At 43.9% G+C, this 6,000-nt stretch overlaps 1 protein-coding gene across 1 annotated transcript in view; it reads right to left on the reverse strand.

The window, feature by feature from the left end:
- LOC135812668 (uncharacterized) overlaps positions 1-1,350 on the reverse strand; it is a 66,349-nt gene extending 64,999 nt beyond the window's left edge. Inside the window, exons 1-2 of the mRNA XM_065325946.1 lie at positions 1,245-1,350; positions 1,099-1,154 (exon numbers count right to left, since the gene is read on the reverse strand). The gene's annotated coding sequence lies outside the window, so the exon portion shown is untranslated. The remainder of the gene's footprint in view (positions 1-1,098; positions 1,155-1,244) is intronic.
- Positions 1,351-6,000: the final 4,650 nt, after the last annotated feature.

Genomic DNA, 6,000 nt, shown 5'->3' on the forward strand with positions numbered 1-6,000 from the left:
TTGTTGCAGAAACAAAAGTCCATGTACACTGAAATGGCACCAAATACCTGGGAATACTTGCAATTGACTTCAATTTTAGAATTTTTTCCCGGGGGAGGGTAATGTTGTTCCCCGATCATATCATCTTCTTGTTTTTTTGCAGAACCAAAAAGTCTTTCATTGTAGTTACCGTATGAAAACCATCATGCTGTTTATTAATATTATGTATGGGTCATGAATGGCTCATGATGACCAATAACAACGGCATACAGGTCACATATTTTCAAATCCTATAATAATTATATAGGATTTTTTGCCAGCAAATTTAGGGCATGTTCGATAGTCCTTATGCACATTGTACAGATGTACGAAGTTCTGTACTAGGGCCGTAGGCGTGTACATACCCAGTTGGGTGTTCATTGTGTGCTATACATGCGTGTTTGACCCATTTAGCCTCATAATTCTCGGCGAACAATCACTTTTCCAGCTTCTTCACTTTGAGATTGAACCAACGACTCGCTAGATCACTGTCGAAAAAGTGTTCGTATGAAATGCCTTCAGGGCCCATTTCGCTGTGGAAATAGCAATAAACACAATAGGGTCCTGCACATTCAACACCCAACCGGGTCTACGGGATTCTACGGGATTTCGTGCATCTGTACAACGTGCATAAGGCCTATTGGTAAGGATCGGGATCAGGATCCAGATCTCAGATCCCACAGATCCTTCAGATTCAACTGAACACTTTGTTTTGGACCTTGACTCTTGCCATCATGCCATGGTGAAAATGGCGCTCACAAGGCACCCAAAAGGGTGAACGTCGTACTCATCGCGTGCATCGTACAACAAGTCAACAAGCTAGCTCCATCTACATCCACGTGTTCGTACCACAATGTGTACAAAAATGATTTTTACCCGCCATATATGCACAAAGGTCCCATTTAAATATTTGGATCCGTTGACCGGATCCAAATCCGAAGGATCCGGATCCGGATTCGACCAATCGAAAGGGTGCGAATCCAGTGGATCCGGTGGATCAGGATCCCGATCCTACCAATCGAACATGCCCTAAGAGATAGACTATGAGAAAGGGGACTAACCACAGCAGCAGAAACTCACCGGGAGGAAGACGGAGGCTAAGTTGACCAAAGTCAGCAAAGAGATCCAAAAAAGGTCTGCAAGCAGAGAAGAGAGACTGACTTATTGTAGCTAGAGACTGAACAACCATCGCCAGCACTTGATACTTCGTGGAAAACAGCACTCACCACACACACGTTTGGGAAATCAAGACCACCAGATTCAAGACCAACAGATTCAAGACCAACAGGTTCAAGACCAACAGATTGGCAAACTTGTTCTCCCCGCAAATACTGGTACCGTAAAATCCCGCCAGAGCGCCCCTCCCTGACTTCTTACCAGGGAGGTGATTGATTGTATCCTCGTACGACTCTGTTTTTTTGAACGTAGCATACAATTTTATAAAAGAATAATGTTGGCACCTATGTACGATGATGTACAGGGCAAGAGTACATGTACATGAAAACCAGAGTGTGCAGCTTGGGGCCTTTTCTGGCCCTGCGTTTTGTCGGGTCTGTACGACTCGTGGTTCTTGACCTTTGCCCGGTGTACGAGATACACGAACAGTTTTCGTAGGGTGAGTACTTTTTCATGATGTAGCACTGAATGTGGCTGTGTTTACATGAGAAATTTCAACCCGGGTCGAGTTCAGCCCGGGTTGAAAGTCTGTACGATAGACAAAAGAGGTGAGCGTTTACATGAAGACAGTTGACCGAAGGAATAAGTACTATGTTACCAAGGCCAACAAATTGTCCTGTTTGACCTTTTTTACACCTGTGAAGTAAAAGACAGTTGACCCGGATTAAATACTGATATGCCGCCAAAAGTCCACTTCTACACGAATCTACAGTTCCGTATAGTCACGTGAATCTGTTCGCGCGAAATTTGCATGTGCCAAAAAAAAAAAGATCTACTAGTGAGTGCGTGTGGTTCTTGTGAAGCTTTTGTGTTCAATTATATAATAATTATTATTTCAATTGAGTATTGAGTGTTTTAGTTATGTCCGAAAAAAATATATATACGTGAGCTCATGAGCTCAAGCTGGAAAAACAATTTGCATGTGCAGTGCCGTTCAAACCTGGCGCGCGCGGGATACGCACAGAAGTACGTTTGTTCGATTTTCGAGACCCGGGTTGATTTCAACCCTCCTCTTGGGTCCCCGGGTCAAGCGCAATGCGTCATGTAAACGCGCCATTCATTTTGTGCACATGGCGGGTTTAAATCTGATCCGGGATTTTTATTTATTTTTATTTTTATGGCGCAATACTCGTACAAGTCACCCGTGAAGTGTCAGACCAAGATGAACTCTAGTCAGACTAAACAAGTGTTGAAAGCAGTATTTTTTTATTTATATCCTCAAGAGGTGTGATTATTGTGAGGTTTTCTGTGAAATTTTAATTTTCAGCTATCACATTTCGTTAATTTCTTACTTTTTAGGCGGGGTCAATGGACTAGAACACAATACCTTTTTTAGAAAACTGCCATAAAGCAGTTTTTATTGCTATATTTTCTTTTGTTTTTTAGCTAAGGATATTATTATAATATTATTATAATAATAATAATTCGACGAGGAGACAATAATTTTAATATGGCAATAAGTAGGACGAGCTGAAGCGACATGTGGACTACTTTATTAACAATGTAAGCGATGAAGACGATGCAAGAAACAACCTAAAGGGTAAGGAAAAATACATGTTAGAAGAAAAAGGGCAATGGAAAAAAAAGATGATTCGAACAAGTTTTCGTACAACACTCTTCAGGAATCACCTTTGTACTAAAGAACAAAATGAGAACAAAGGAAATAATATAGCAATCAAGGTAGGGTGACACGTAACAATGACAGCACTGGAATATCGAGGTGCGATTTCTCACAAAAGTGTGCAGAAAACAAGGGTATAGAAGTAAGAACTAAGCGTGACAAGTGTGTATCAGCAACAAAAACAAAAAAGTGAGAACGAATGATAATAATAACAATAATAAACAAGAAGGTGACAAAACACATTTAGGCACAAGTGGCAACAACGTTGCCACACTACACAACAGAACACTATTTGAACAATTTTAGGGTAATAACACTATCTTTCTGGACACACAAATTCGGCTTATGAATGCGCTGAAAAACAGCTTCCAAAACTTGTAACTGCAAAAGATAACCATGACGAGCACGGCACAAAACAGAAAAACAGGAATCAGAATAAGTACGACAACAGTCAGTACTAGAAACCAAATGATTGTATACTGAAGACTTGTTTAGTTATTACGAGACGGACGCACACAATCTCGACTCACGCGCACACCCTCACACTCACTCTCACCCCCACTCAGCTCACCTTCTCCCTCACTGTCCGAATCAGAACCTGCTCCGTCATCCACCGCGGTTTGACCCTCCTCCTCACTTGCATCGTCCTGCGTCTCACCTTCACCACCCACGCCAACCGTGAATGCCATTGCCTTCACGTCAGTCGTCGTCCTTTCCGATTGTTTCCTTTGTATTTTTACCGTGAATTCATAGGTCCGGTTGTAATCTGCTGTAGATCTCCGTGGTCTGTCATTTGCTGCTTTGTTTTGTGGATTAGTTGTTGTTGTTGTTGTTGTTGTTGTTGGATGTGAAGCTGGTGTTGCTGTTGTTGCAGCCATGGTAGTTGGTCTTTCTGTTGAATCCAGCTCTGGTTCTGGTGTGACAAATCGACCGCCACGGGTGCTCCCCACCAACACAGACCTCGAAGGAGGAAGGTCAGGGGGAGGCAGCGGTGCTGTCACCACTCGAGGCACAGCCCCATGCAAAGCACCCAGAGGCACAGACTTAGGCACACCCGAGGGCTGCACAAACGGCGGTTCCGCACGCACCTCCAAAGAGCTGCCAAGCTCAAGCCCGTCCAACACAGATGTCAGAGGGGGAGCGGCAGACAGCAGCAGGGAACTATCCTGCCGTCTAAGTGATGGGTTTTTCCTAGGCCTCCCGCGTTTGGGCCTCTCAGATTGCGCACTGGGTGGAAGGATGTGAAGTGGAGTGTAGTGTTTGATACGTGCGAAGTCTATCGTCCGTCGTACTTATTATGCAGTACATTTTGTGCCAGTCTTCACAAGAATGCGTGCGTTCACGGTGTGGAAGGACGTCCTACCAACCCTCCACCTCAGTCATGTTATCTACAACTTCGAATGCCGACATTGTGCTAGTCGGTATGTTGGTAGGACTGTTCAGCACCTGAACGCACGTATCAAACAACACACTCCACTTCACATCCTTCCACCCAGTGCGCAATCTGAGAGGCCCAAACGCGGGAGGCCTAGGAAAAACCCATCACTTAGACGGCAGGATAGTTCCCTGCCGCTGTCTGCCGCTCCCCCTCTGACATCTGTTTTGGACGGGCTTGAGCTTGGCAGCTCTTTGGAGGTGCGTGCGGAACCGCCGTTGGTGCAGCCCTCGGGTGTGCCTAAGTCTGTGCCTCTGGGTGCTTTGCATGGGGCTGTGCCTCGAGTGGTGACAGCACCGCTGCATCCCCCTGACCCTCCTCCTTCGAGGTCTGTGTTGGTGGGGAGCACCCGTGGCGGTCGATTTGTCACACCAGAACCAGAGCTGGATTCAACAGAAAGACCAACAACCATGGCTGCAACAACAACACCAGCTTCACATCCAACAACAACACCAGGTTCACATCCAACAACAACAACAACTAATCCACAAAACAAAGCAGCAAATGACAGACCACGGAGATCTACAGCAGATTACAACCGGACCTATGAATTCACGGTAAAAATACAAAGGAAACAATCGGAAAGGACGACGACTGACGTGAAGGCAACGGCATTCACGGTTGGCGTGGGTGGTGAAGGTGAGACGCAGGACGATGCAAGTGAGGAGGAGGGTCAAACCGCGGTGGATGACGGAGCAGGTTCTGATTCGGACTGTGAGGGAGAAGGTGAGCTGAGTGGGGGTGAGAGTGAGTGTGAGGGTGTGCGCGTGAGTCGAGATTGTGTGCGTCCGTCTCGTAATAACAAGTCTTCAGTATACAATCATTTGGTTTCTAGTACTGACTGTTGTCGTACTTATTCTGATTCCTGTTTTTCTGTTTTGTGCCGTGCTCGTCATGGTTATGTTTTGCAGTTACAAGTTTTGGAAGCTGTTTGTCAGCGCATTCATAAGCCGAATTTGTGTGTCCAGAAAGATAGTGTTATTACCCTAAAATTGTTCAAATAGTGTTCTGTTGTGTAGTGTGGCAACGTTGTTGCCACTTGTGCCTAAATGTGTTTTGTCACCTTCTTGTTTATTATTGTTATTATTATCATCCGTTCTCACTTTTTTGTTTTTGTTGCTGATAAACACATGTCACGCTTAGTTCTTACTTGTATACCCTTGTTTTTTGCACACTTTTGTGAGAAATCGCACCTCGATATTCCAGTGCTGTCATTGTTACGTGTCACCCTACCTTGATTGCTATATTATCTCCTTTGTTCTCATTTTGTTCTTTAGTACAACGGAGATTCCTGAAGAGTGTTGTACGAAAACTTGTTCGAATCATCTTTTTTTCTATTGCCCTTTTTCTTCTTACATGTATTTTCCTTACCCTTTAGGTTGTTTCTTGCATCGTCTCCATCGCTTACATTGTTAACTGGTTTGAGGGAAAGAGACAAACGGGAAAGTCTGAAGAAAAAATTATAATAATAATAATAATAATAATAATAAATTATTATTGTTATTATATGGCAATAAGTAGGACGAGCTGAAGCGACATGTGAACTACTTTATTAACAATGTAAGCGATGGAGACGATGCAAGAAACAACCTAAAGGGTAAGGAAAAATACATATAAGAAGAAAAAGGGCAATGGAAAAAAAGATGATTCGAACAGGTTTTCGTACAACACTCTTCAGGAATCACCGTTGTACTAAAGAACAAAATGAGAACAAAGGAAATAATATAGCAATCAAGGTAGGGTGACACGT

Source organism: Sycon ciliatum, chromosome 3, assembly GCF_964019385.1.
Source record: "Sycon ciliatum chromosome 3, ocSycCili1.1, whole genome shotgun sequence".
In the NCBI taxonomy this organism is placed as follows: domain Eukaryota; kingdom Metazoa; phylum Porifera; class Calcarea; order Leucosolenida; family Sycettidae; genus Sycon; species Sycon ciliatum.